Source organism: Lucilia sericata, unplaced genomic scaffold (assembly GCF_015586225.1).
Source record: "Lucilia sericata isolate MDLA Ls3-8-SP2 unplaced genomic scaffold, ASM1558622v1 Contig000006F_arrow, whole genome shotgun sequence".
NCBI classification, from domain to species: Eukaryota; Metazoa; Arthropoda; class Insecta; order Diptera; family Calliphoridae; genus Lucilia; species Lucilia sericata.
In genome coordinates this window covers 44645-57835 of record NW_023994047.1, presented here as the reverse complement: position 1 = coordinate 57835, position 13191 = coordinate 44645, and positions in this window count along the sequence as shown.

The window sequence follows — 13191 nt, the reverse complement described above, 5'->3', positions numbered from 1 at the left end:
ATTTTGGTTGGCAATAACTAGTCAACAACTCCCACTCATACTAGAGTTTCTTTGGAATAGTTTACTTTGTAGTTTTCCTTTAGCAAAAGCTTATCACACACTCCCACTTTTTGGGTAAGACTATTCTAGTAAAACTAACATTTGTTTGTAGTCGTAAGATATGTTTATGCAAGATAGAGAAAGAGAGAATATCTGAAATATTTGTTTAATTGTTAAAAATTTATTTATTTTATAGAAAAGTCTTTCTTTATTTATTTTACAAATATCGAGCATTTCAATATGAATAATGACACTTGTCAGCATCATGGTATTTCTTTTAGATTTAGCAGAGATTTTTCTATTTTAAATTAATTGTTTCATTTAAGTGATTAAGTGAGCAAATAGGGTTGATATAGGAAGATAAAGTGTGTTAGGTTCTTCAACAGGTATGCAAGTGGATGTGAGATTGACATCAGTTGGAGATCAATTACCGTTCAGTTTAGGATCATTTGTTGATTAGTTTTAGTTCGGTAAAGATCGTTTGACATTCGACTGTAGATCCAGTTTTCAGTTCAAGTTCAATCCTAATCCAGTTGTACTTAAGATGTAGTTTAGTTCAGTTCTAACTTAGTTCTAGTTCAGTTCTAGTTCAGTTCTAGTTCAGGTCTAGTTCAGTTCTAGTTCAGTTCTAGTTCAGTTCTAGTTCAGTTCTAGTTCAGTTCTAGTTCAGTTCTAGTTCAGTTCTAGTTCAGTTCTAGTTCAGTTCTAGTTCAGTTCTAGTTCAGTTCTAGTTCAGTTCTAGTTCAGTTCTAGTTCAGTTCTAGTTCAGTTCTAGTTCAGTTCTAGTTCAGTTCTAGTTCAGTTCTAGTTCAGTTCTAGTTCAGTTCTAGTTCAGTTCTAGTTCAGTTCTAGTTCAGTTCTAGTTCAGTTCTAGTTCAGTTCTAGTTCAGTTCTAGTTCAGTTCTAGTTCAGTTCTAGTTCAGTTCTAGTTCAGTTCTAGTTCAGTTCTAGTTCAGTTCTAGTTCAGTTCTAGTTCAGTTCTAGTTCAGTTCTAGTTCAGTTCTAGTTCAGTTCTAGTTCAGTTCTAGTTCAGTTCTAGTAGTCAGTTCTAGTTCAGTTCTAGTTCAGTACTAGTTCAGTTCCAGATCAGACAAGGTAATTTTGTAGTTTAGTTGGAGTTAGCGATAGCGATTCGAAACTTCGTTAAGGTTGTTCTTTTGAATCCTTAACCAATTTGTCTTTCACTGCTTCTATTGTCCGAAGTATGGAGTCTTACTTCTTCAAAGTCAAATCGTTGGCAAATTTTGCATTAAAACCAATATATCGCAAACAATCCACCATAACAACAGTGTAAAACATGCAACCATAAAATGCAAGGCGGCATACATTGCTTCAGGCATGCACATGCAAATCCTTGCCTGCATACAAAGTAAACTTTAGTTACTTTAGTATGATGGCCAACTAAAATGAGTAGGGTTTGCCAAGAATACGGGATTTTAAAGAACTATGTGCGTGTGCGTATGTAAATGATCGTCACTTCAAGAAATCATTGAGGTTAGGAATTTTGTTATTATTAATTTTGATCATTCTTCAGACTTTTCCCCAGACAAAATGGATTTTGCATTAGGGTGCAATGGAAAACTCTCTCATTTTTCTTTCCTTGAAACCTTTTGCAAACCACATACATACTGCGGCCTCCTATTGCATTAGTATACAGTAACTGTGAACAGGAGAGAAGGGTTGAGAAGGCTGGTTCCACTAATGTCACATAACAATTTCTTTTCCGTTCCTGCAACAAACACACTTTAAGCAAAACGAGGAAAAAACTCCATGAATTGTAGATGAAATCACAGAATGTACAAAAGACGTAAGGATTTTCAACTTTAGCTTTAGGAAAACAAATGGACATTGAAGCCACCAGTACAGAAAGGAGTCTTGTTAACTTGTACGTTGCAGTTCTTTGTTAAGCTGACCCCTAAAATTGCACACTGTTTGCTTTACTCGGAGTGCATTTATAAAAATAGGCTCACATTTGTCCTAGAGTGTGTATATGCGTGTTTGGGCTGTGATAATATGCAATGACACCCTGGAACCGAAACAACAACTCATACCCTTTTGGCTTCTTTAAAAAGTAAATCCTTGTGCCAAAAATCATTGTTAGAAAACGAAATGAAACAAAGCAATCCTGCCATAATTCAAAACCACAAACTACTCATAGAAAATTGGTCAAGAAGTCTAACCTCTGTACAATATTTGTCCAAAAAAGAACCAACAACAGGAGTAGAAACGAGCAGCAGTAGAAAAAAATCTTTGCAAAGATTAGATGGGGTCTTAACAACAAACATTCATTCTTTCATTCATTTTGTTTGTTAAATGAATGTTGTTGTTGTTGCTATTGTCATAAATCATATAAGAATTATTGGTAAAATTTAACAAAAATCTAAAATTAGTAAAATAGCATCTTGAAGTTATAATTGCAAAAGAAAATCACAAAATTTGTTTGACTAAAATGCAAATTTATGCATTTTTGTTTATTCTAGTAAAAACTAATGATAAAGAATGAATAAAACATAAATTAATTTAAACAGCTTTAAGCTATAAAGAGCTTTAAGTTGTTGACAATAAACATGGTCCTTCGTTCCAGTTTTTATATAAAATAATTGTTAAATTATTTATAAATTACTTAATATCAATAGGCAGTTCCCTTTAATTTTTTACACATTTAAAGGTGTCTGTTTAAATGGTACTTTCGTATCTCTTCCCTAATACATATGTCCATAGTTTTCTGAAAAGCATGAAAAAATATTTGGCCCAAAAAAGACACCAAGTATTTGTTGTTGACACAACCGCGTCACATGAGCAATGAACATTAATAGCATAAAAAAAAAAACAATTTAATCACATTTTAACCCCAATTTAATACTCTTCTGTTCTTTATTTTGCAACATGCCAATGTCGAGTTGTCTGCATTATTTTGTGGCATGTATCTGAATGCTCGAACATGATAAAACATTGAATGTCCTTTGGATGAAAAAAAAAAAAAAAAACTGAATGTATCATATGAAATAAAATTAAAAAACTGAAACAAAATCAAGCAAACCAAATAGTTGGAATAGGAATAAAAAAATATGTATGTGAATAACATGGTTTAAAATACCAAAGCTATAAAATTGAATTCGAAAATGATACATAGCCCAGCGAAATATTGATTCGAAGGACCATATTTTTCAATTAAAATATTTCTTTAACGATTTGATTAGTTCAGTTCTAGTTCAGTTTAGTTCTAGTTCAGTTCAGTTCTAGTTCAGTTCTAGTTCAGTTCTAGTTCAGTTTAGTTCCGTTTAGTTCTAGTTCTAGTTCAGTTCTAGTTCAGTTCTAGTTCAGTTCTAGTTCAGTTCTAGTTCAGTTCTAGTTCTAGTTCAGTTCTAGTTCAGTTCTAGTTCAGTTCTAGTTCAGTTCTAGTTCAGTTCTAGTTCAGTTCTAGTTCAGTTCTAGTTCAGTTCTAGTTCAGTTCTAGTTCAGTTCTAGTTCAGTTCTAGTTCAGTTCTAGTACAGTTCTAGTTCAGTTCTAGTTCAGTTCTAGTTCAGTTCTAGTTCAGTTCTAGTTCAGTTCTAGTTCAGTTCTAGTTCAGTTCTAGTTCTGTTCTAGTTCAGTTCTAATTCAGTTCTAGTTCAGTTCTAGTTCAGTTCTAGTTCAGTTCTAGTTCAGTTCTAGTTCAGTTCTAGTTCAGTTCTAGTTCAGTTCTAGTTCAGTTCTAGTTCAGTTCTAGTTCAGTTCTAGTTCAGTTCTAGTTCAGTTCTAGTTCAGTTCTAGTTCAGTTCTAGTTCAGTTCTAGTTCAGTTCTAGTTCAGTTCTAGTTCTAGTTCAGTTCTAGTTCAGTTCTAGTTCAGTTCTAGTTCAGTTCTAGTTCAGTTCTAGTTCAGTTCTAGTTCAGTTCTAGTTCAGTTCTAGTTCAGTTCTAATTAAGTTCTAGTTCAGTTCTAGTTCAGTTCTAGTTTAGTTCTGGTTCAGTTCTAGTTCAGTTCTAGTTCAGTTCTAGTTCAGTTCTAGTTCAGTTCTAGTTCAGTTCTAGTTCAGTTCTAGTTCAGTTTTAGTTCAGTTTTAGTTCAGTTCTAGTTCAAGTTCAGTTCTAGTTCAGTTCTAGTTCAGTTCTAGTTCAGTTCTAGTTCAGTTCTAGTTCAGTTCTAGTTCAGTTCTAGTTCAGTTCTAGTTCAGTTCTAGTTCAGTTATAGTTCAGTTCAGTTCTAGTTCAGTTCTAGTTAAGTTCTAGTTCAGTTCTAGTTCAGTTCTAGTTCAGTTCTAGTTCAGTTCTAGTTCAGTTCTAGTTCAGTTCTAGTTCAGTTCTAGTTCTAGTTCAGTTCTAGTTCAGTTCTAGTTCAGTTCTAGTTCAGTTCTAGTTCAGTTCTAGTTCAGTTCTATTTCAGTTCTAGTTCAGTTCTAGTTCAGTTCTAGTTCAGTTCTAGTTCTGTTCTAGTTCAGTTCTAGTTCAGTTCTAGTCCAGTTCTAGTCCAGTTCTAGTTCAGTTCTAGTGCAGTTCTAGTTCAGTTCTAGTTCAGTTCTAGTTCAGTTCTAGTTCAGTTCTAGTTCAGTTCTAGTTTAGTTCTAGTTTAGTTCTAGTTCAGGTTTTATTTAGGTTTCATGAAGGCTCGAAGGACCAAATTTGAACATACTGATTAGTTTTGAGTTAAAGTTCTCTTATTTTTCGTTGGGTTGCTGGAAACATACATTATTCTATGTGTAAAGTTACTGATACTCATGTAACCATTTCTGTATTGAAGACCATTTCTGTTTCATTTACCATTTCGGTTTCTTTTTTGTTTTGGACTTTATTTGAAAAAGACAAAAAAAAAGTAAATACTTTTAAACAGGATTTTGCTACATGTGAAAGAGTCAAGTGCCAAAGCAATTGATTTACTGCACTTTGTTTGCCAAAAATTAATTGAGTTGATGACAAGTGCAATTGATTTATGCGGGACGCAAATGAGAGCGACTGATGGAAAAATGTACGTACATATATTTGAGGCAAAAGAACAGAATAAAGTATAATAAAAAAGAGATACAAAAATAGAAAAAAATTAATATAGAACAAGCCTAGGAAGAGAGATATTGTGGCATATTAAAATCTATACATTTGTATGTATGAAAGCCTATAAAAATGGTCCTTGTGTTGCAAAGGACACATGTTTTAAATAGAATGTGCTGGTTTTAAAACAAATCAACCACGAATATGTATTGCAATAAAAATAAATTTATTGGAGTGCAATAATTGCAATTTGTCTGGTTATACTATATTAACACGGTTGGTGTTAAAACTTCCTCATGTTACGTTGCCATATTCTTTAAAATATTTTGCTTTCCTTTTGTAAAGTGTTAAACAATATTTTACGGAAGTTTATAAATTATATATATTTTTCTATATTAATAATTTATTTTTATGTTTTTTGTTGTTGTTAGCTTAGATTACATTTTATATTGAAGGTGTTTATGAATTATTGAGTGTCATTTTGTTGGTGTGTTTTTGCTTTTTATCGACTTGAATACTGAATTTGTTTAAACAAATTATTTGCTTAGCCAAGCTGATCGGTTTATAAAAAATAAAACAACACAGTAGTTAATTAATTTGTTTTACTTTTATTATTAAATATTTAGTTTTGTTTTTGTTTAAAAAAAAGTCATAATAAACAAATTAAGCTTAAGCATAGTGTAACGATTTTTGGGGATTAATTTGATAAAATTAAACTCATTTACAGTGAGAGAAATATGTCTAAAAAATTTCATATTTATCTCTATAAGTCCCCTTTTTATTTGAAATATTTTTGTTGGTAATTGTTACATAAACCAAAGGTATTCACAAGTGTAATTCCGGTATCCGTTTTATATTGTAATGGTGGTACCACAAAAATTTGTTGGCTATTTTGAAAATGGTTGTGGCCATCACCAGGTGTCAAAGACCACAAAAATATTAAAAACATAACATGGGCAAAACAGCTAGCAAACTGAACAATATGGGGCAAATAGAAAAAAATTTATATAAAATTAACAAATATTAAAAAAATATATAATAAAACTAAAAACATTAACATATACATATAAATATTTCAAAATAAACAGGGGTAAAAAAAGTATTGGTAAAACCAACACATTGACAAGCAGCCAGCATACCCCGTTTTAAACCAGTTGGTTGAATGCTTGTTTGTTTTAGTAAACGAACATGGCCAAAATAAGGACAAAAAACGGAAATAGCCGCCAAACGGATGCCAACAAACGAAGCAAATGATTCATTTCCGATGATGAGTCTGCGGATGCCAACAAAACAAAACGGTGACACCAAAAATGTTTTCAAATCAACATTCAGGCAGGCAAACAGTAGTCAACACTCATTCCATCACTCCGTCATAAGCAATAAGGCATACATGCCTTTACAGCATGACATACAAGGACACATCGACACAAGTAGCACAAGCCTAAAAACAGGCAAGTATTTATTCCTACGTTTTTTTTTTTTTGCCGAAGTGGCATGAGTTTAGCTCCTTTTGCATGTTATTGATGTTTGCCTGTGATATGTGAAATCAAACATCAGCCGAAACAACAACGTCAACAACAATTTTTCAAAAACATTCCCCTGCTTTTGTTAGAATTTCCTAGAAATTTGTTGGCCAAAAGGTATGAAAATCGTTTTTACCTCTGACCGTGTCAATGTTGGCAAATTTAGCATATCGATAGGTTAAGCACAAAAGGTGAAAATATTGTTGTTTTTCAAATGTTTGTTTGATGTGTAATTCAGCTAGTTTATGGAGGACAGCAAATGCAACACCAGTTGGAGACAAATGGTATATTTACACTATAAATTTTGTAACGTGACAATATGTTTTGGAAGGAGTTGGAATTTGGAGGAATAATGCCACAAATTTCTTAAAAAAAGAAAGTAGCTAAATACACAATAGACTAGACTATAGACTAGACTATAGACTAGAGTATAGACTAGACTATAGACTAGACTATAGACTAGACTAGACTATAGACTAGACTATAGATTAGACTATAGACTAGACTATAGACTAGACTATATACTAGACTATATACTAGACTATAGACTAGACTATGGACTAGAATATAGACTAGACTATAGACTAGACTATAGATTAGACTATAGACTAGACTATAGACTAGACTATACTGACTAGACTATAGACTAGACTATGACTAGAATATAGACTAGACTATAGACTAGACTATAGACTAGACTATAGACTAGACTATAGACTAGACTATAGACTAGACTATAGACTAGACTAGACTAGACTATAGACTAGACTATAGACTAGACTATAGACTAGACTATAGACTAGACTATAGACTAGACTATAGACTAGACTATAGACTAGACTATAGACTAGACTATAGACTAGACTATAGACTAGACTATAGACTAGACTATAGACTAGACTATAGACTAGACTATAGACTAGACTATAGACTAGACTATAGACTAGACTATAGACTAGACTATAGACTAGACTATAGACTAGACTATAGACTAGACTATAGACTAGACTATAGACTAGACTATAGACTAGACTATAGACTAGACTATAGACTAGACTATAGACTAGACTATAGACTAGACTATAGACTAGACTATAGACTAGACTAGACTAGACTAGACTAGACTATAGACTAGACTATAGACTAGACTATAGACTAGACTATAGACTAGACTATAGACTAGACTATAGACTAGACTATAGACTAGACTATAGACTAGACTATAGACTAGACTATAGACTAGACTATAGACTCGACTATAGACTAGACGATAGACTAGACGATAGACTAGACGATAGACTAGACTATAGACTAGACTATAGACTAGACTATAGACTAGACTATAGACTAGACTATAGACTAGACTATAGACTAGACTATATACTAGACTATATACTAGACTATATACTAGACTATACATTGGACTATTGACTATATATTGGACTACTGACTAGATTATAGACTAGACTATAGATTATACTATACACTAGACTATTGACTAGACTATAGACTACACCATAAAATAGACTATAGACTAAACTATAAACTCTGCTATAAACTGTGCTTTCAACTAGAGTTTAGACCAAAGTTTGGACTGGACCGTTCAAATTTCCCTTTCAAATTTAGAACGTTAATTTTCTGTTGAAACCCTATTGTTATTTTTCACTTTCGTTTCGTAATCTGCTGAAAAAGCAAACGGTTTACTATTAGCACCTGTCAACGCCAATTATGGCATAGTGTCTATGATTTGGATGCATAATGAGTACAATATTTTCCATTAAACTAAAATTATTTAGAAAAATGTTTAAACGTAATAAATCAGGAAAAAACAAATAATATTTAAATAGTTCCGTTTGTTGAATAAAATTAATAATTATTTAAGCTAGCTAACAATAACAGTTAAACACTGAAAGAAATTATAACATGAAATGAGTGTAGGTCACCTAAAGCTTCACTAGAAATTTCACTTGTATATAAGTTAAAGGGTTTCAGTTTCCGAGGGGTTAACGTTTTAAAGTGAAGTTAAGAATTATCAATGGAGCAGCAGCCTGGCAACTTTGTTTTCTGCCTTACAGCACTAAACACTACAACAAATCAAATATTATTTTAAAAAATTTAAAATTCATAAAAAAACGTGCTTGAATTGCAAATTTATTTAGTTTGCTTTTTGTTTTAATTTTTTTGTTTATTGTAAATACTTTTATTGAAGGTAAAGAGCCGCAAAAACAAGAATAAAATAATTATTATTATAAAAAAAATCAAATTGAAATTGCAAATCAAATTTAAAGACGCGCCAACGACTCTTTAATCATTTATATACTTTAGACGTTTTGTAATTGAATTTCATGTAAATTAGAAGCGCAATGAATAATTTGAATTTTTTTGTTGTTGCTTTTAAGATCCCAAAAATAATAATGAAGACGATTAAGGTATTAACATAAATAAATTGTTAAGAATATTTATTAATTAATAATAAAAAAATAATAAAAAAAAAAATGTTTTGAAATAATATGTGTAAGAGAAGCGGAGTGTTAAAATTAATTGAAAAACTCTCACGTTTTGTTTGATTTGTTGTTGTTGTTATTGCTGTTGGGGTTCAAGCACGCTATAAGCACAAGAGTTCATAAATATAATGACAGACAAAAAATCATCGGAGCTAGTAAGGCTAGTCATAGGTTGTGTTTTAAATAATATGAAATTTTGCCAGTGCTGGGGTATTAAAGCTAAAAGGGGGGTTTAAAACCACTGGCGTACAAATATTTACAATTCACTAGTTGATTGCTTTAAAAACTTTTAGTATTAATTATAACCATTGGATGTTTATTATTATAGAGCAATTTTTTAGAATCATCAACTGATATTGTTTTATTAAACATTCAAATCAAAGTGGCTCATGTACCCCCTGGAAGAAAATAAATACTAGAGGAAAAATGAAACGAAATGACAGCGATTAATTGGCGGAGAAAGTGAGGCTAGTTACTTTTTGTGTTTATAAAGTATAATTTGGAAGCAATGAAATAATAAAGCCGAAAGGGGTAACAAAACCAGGGGGTAAAAGTACATGCTATAATAGTAAATTTAATTGCTCTTAAAACTATTAACATTAGAGATAATATTTGAAAGTCTATTTATATAGATAAATATTCAATTGCTTTGATTTCATTAACACACTTTTAGGGCAAAGTGGTCAGTGTTCCCCTTGGGGGCAAATAAAGATTATAACCAAAATACGGTGCAATCTACGTTTAATTCTGTTTCAAACAGCTTTTAATCACTTCTTAACTTGTTTTGTTGCATGTGGCATACAACTTTACAACTTGTTTGCGGATATTTCATCCAAACTATGCACAGCCCTAATACAGCAAACTGTAATAAGTAACAATATAATAATTTTTTTGAGTGAGTGAGTAATTTAACAACAAACAAAATACTATACTACTAAAATAAATTAAATACTACATTAAGTATGAAAAAAACGAGCAAAAAATATGACTAATAAATTTTGCAAAAAAAATAAAACAAACACAAAACAACTGTGAGTACAAAAATTAATTTTTCTACTTATTTAGAAGTATTTAAACCACCTAACGTAGAACATGTAACTGTTAGCCAGAAATTAAAACAAAAATTGTTGTTATCAAATCTTTATAAAAACTAAGAAAAAATGCATCTTCAAATATTTCACATTTATTTACTGTGTCTAATCTTTATGATATTCCAAACAAGCGTAAGTAGTTAAAAAGAAAAAAACAAACTTAAACAATCTTATATAGAATTCAATATCTTTTAGCAAGCCTCTGAATTTTCTGCTGAAGTGGAGGAACCTTCTCTATCTGCAGAGGATTCAAGTTTAGAGGATCGTTTATTAGCTCCTCAGATAAAAAATGATATGTTGTCTCATAAAAATCCTGTGATTACCAACAATGAACTGAAAGAATTGTGGGAAAAGTTACCGGAATATGAACTAACCGATATCAAGTAGGAAATTGTATGTGTGTGTGTTAATAGTTGTAAACTTTATATTTTATTGTTATTTAGTGTTAAAATGTTGGAAATTAATATAAATAAAAATTAAACTATTTATGTCAAGTATGAAAAATTATTCAAAAAGTGTTTAATAAAATCAAAACCATAATGAACAGCTATTGCAAGTTTAAACTATAGTTAAAAAAAGCTTAAGTTAATCCTTGATCAACTAAAGGTATATGTACATGTGAAACATAAAAAATGAAGGCAAAGTTCAACCTAGAATTTAACTTTCGAAGTTTATGGAAATTGAAACTTTAACCTTTAGTTAAACCTTAAAATAAACATAATCTTTCTGCGACTAATAAGGCATAAGTGCCTGCAAAACTACATACAAATAAGTTCAGTTAAACGAACTTTTATTTGAACAACTTGACTTCATTGGTTTGCAGCAGCACTCTTTTGATAAGAATTTGCACAGAAAAAGACCTTGAAATTTTTGTGTAAATACTAAACAAATTTTGAATTAAATTAAAGGAATTGATAAAAAAATGTATAAACATTTAAAATTTTAAAATCATTTAAAAAAATACGACTTAATGGTAAAGCTAAGACTATAGTTTAGACTACGGTACAGTCTACAGTTGAATCTGTTTTATAGTATACAGTTTAATTTAAACACAAGTCTTTGTCTATAGTCTAGTTTATAATCTATTCTTAATTTAAGTCTACAGTCTTGTCGGTAGTGAAGCCTAAAACCTAGTCTAGTCTATAGTCTGGTATATATTTACTGTAGGTTATAGTGTAGTCCAAAGTGTAATCTATAGTGTAATTCATACTAGACTATAGACCATTTAAAATGTAGTCTATAGTCCAGTCTATAGTGTAGTCAATAGTCTAGTCTGTAGTCTTGACTATAGTCTAGCCTACAATCCAGTCTAAGCTATAGTCTATAGTCTAAGCAATTCTTTTGTATATTCGTTGGACTAGACTATATTCTAGTATATAGTCTAGGCTATTTTCCAGTCTATAGAAGTCTATCGTCTAGTCTATAGAATAGTCTATCGTCTAGTCTATAGTTTGGTTTACAGCCCTTTCCATTAGTTAGTCTATTCAATAGTCTAGACTCTACAATAAAGTCTAGTATACAGTCTCGACTATAGAAAATGTTCTAGTCTATTTCTTTCATCTAGTTTGTAGTCCAGTCTACAGTCTAGTTTAAAGTCTAGTCTATCATCAAGAATATAGACTATAGTATAGTTTATATTATCGACTAGTCTAGTGTAGTTTATATTCAAGTCTGTAGTCTAGTCTCTAGTCAAGTTTATATTCTAGTCTATGATGTAGTCTATAGTTTAGTCTATGATCTTGTCAATGTCTATAGTCTAGTCTATAGTCTAGTCTATAGTCTAGTCTATAGTCTAGTCTATAGTCTAGTCTATAGTCTAGTCTATAGTCTAGTCTATAGTCTAGTCTATTGTCTAGTCTATAGTCTAGTCTATAGTCTAGTCTATAGTCTAGTCTATAGTCTAGTCTATAGTCTAGTTTATAGTCTGGTCTACAGTCTAGTCTATAGTCTGGTCTACAGTCTAGTCTATAGTCTGGTCTACAGTCTAGTCTATAGTGTATTCTATAGTCTAGTCTATAGTCTAGTCTATAGTCTAGTCTATAGTCTAGTCTATAGTCTAGTCTATAGTCTAGTCTATAGTCTAGTCTATAGTCTAGTCTATAGTCTAGTCTATAGTCTAGTATATAGTCTTGTCTATAGTCTAGTCTATAGTCTAGTCTATAGTCTAGTCTATAGTCTAGTCTATAGTCTGGTCTACAGTCTAGTCTATAGTCTGGTCTACAGTCTAGTCTATAGTCTGGTCTACAGTCTAGTCTATAGTGTATTCTATTGTTTAGTATATAATGTATTCTATAGTTTAGTCTATAGTCTAGTTTTGTATTGGAACTCCGAATGTTTTTTTAAGTTTAATTTCGTCATTTGCGGCCTCCTCATACCCAAACTTAGTTCTCTTTTGTTGTTAACTTCCTTTCAAACATTTTTGTTGTTATCTGATTGTTGTGACATAAATGTTATTATATTATATTCATATACTAATTAATATTTATGCAAAAATAAAGAAAAAATTAAATAATTTTAATAGAAACATGGATTCCATTTATGACATTTTCTGGCTTAACATATGGGACACCAAAACCCTTGTTACTGCGGGCATATAGTGTAAGTCCTTTACTATAATTTTAGGATTTTTTTTCTAGTTCTTTATTATGTTGTCGTTGTCATTGCCATTGTTTTGAATAATTCTTTTTTTTTTCGTTACATGTTTAAAAACTAGTGGCAGTGTGGGTTTAGTTTAGAAAAATTTTCGTTAATGTGATGAAAGCTAAGGCCAAAAAAAGCCTTTTGGGTATTTTAGCTGTTATTTTGTTTGTTTTAATTTTTTTTCTTGTACATACATATTTTGTTAGACATTTCTAAATTACATTTACCTTTTAATGAGATTTTAAAATAATCAGGAAAAATAATAAAATATACAAAAATTATACTACATGTGTTATGTTTTTGGAATTTTTTTTTTTTTGACATGAGTATTGTCTTTGATGTCAGTATTAAAGGGAGCAGGAGGGGTTGGTTGTTTGAGAAAAGGAGCCAAAAGAGTAGTTAGACATGTTTATAATATGTAACAAAGTTG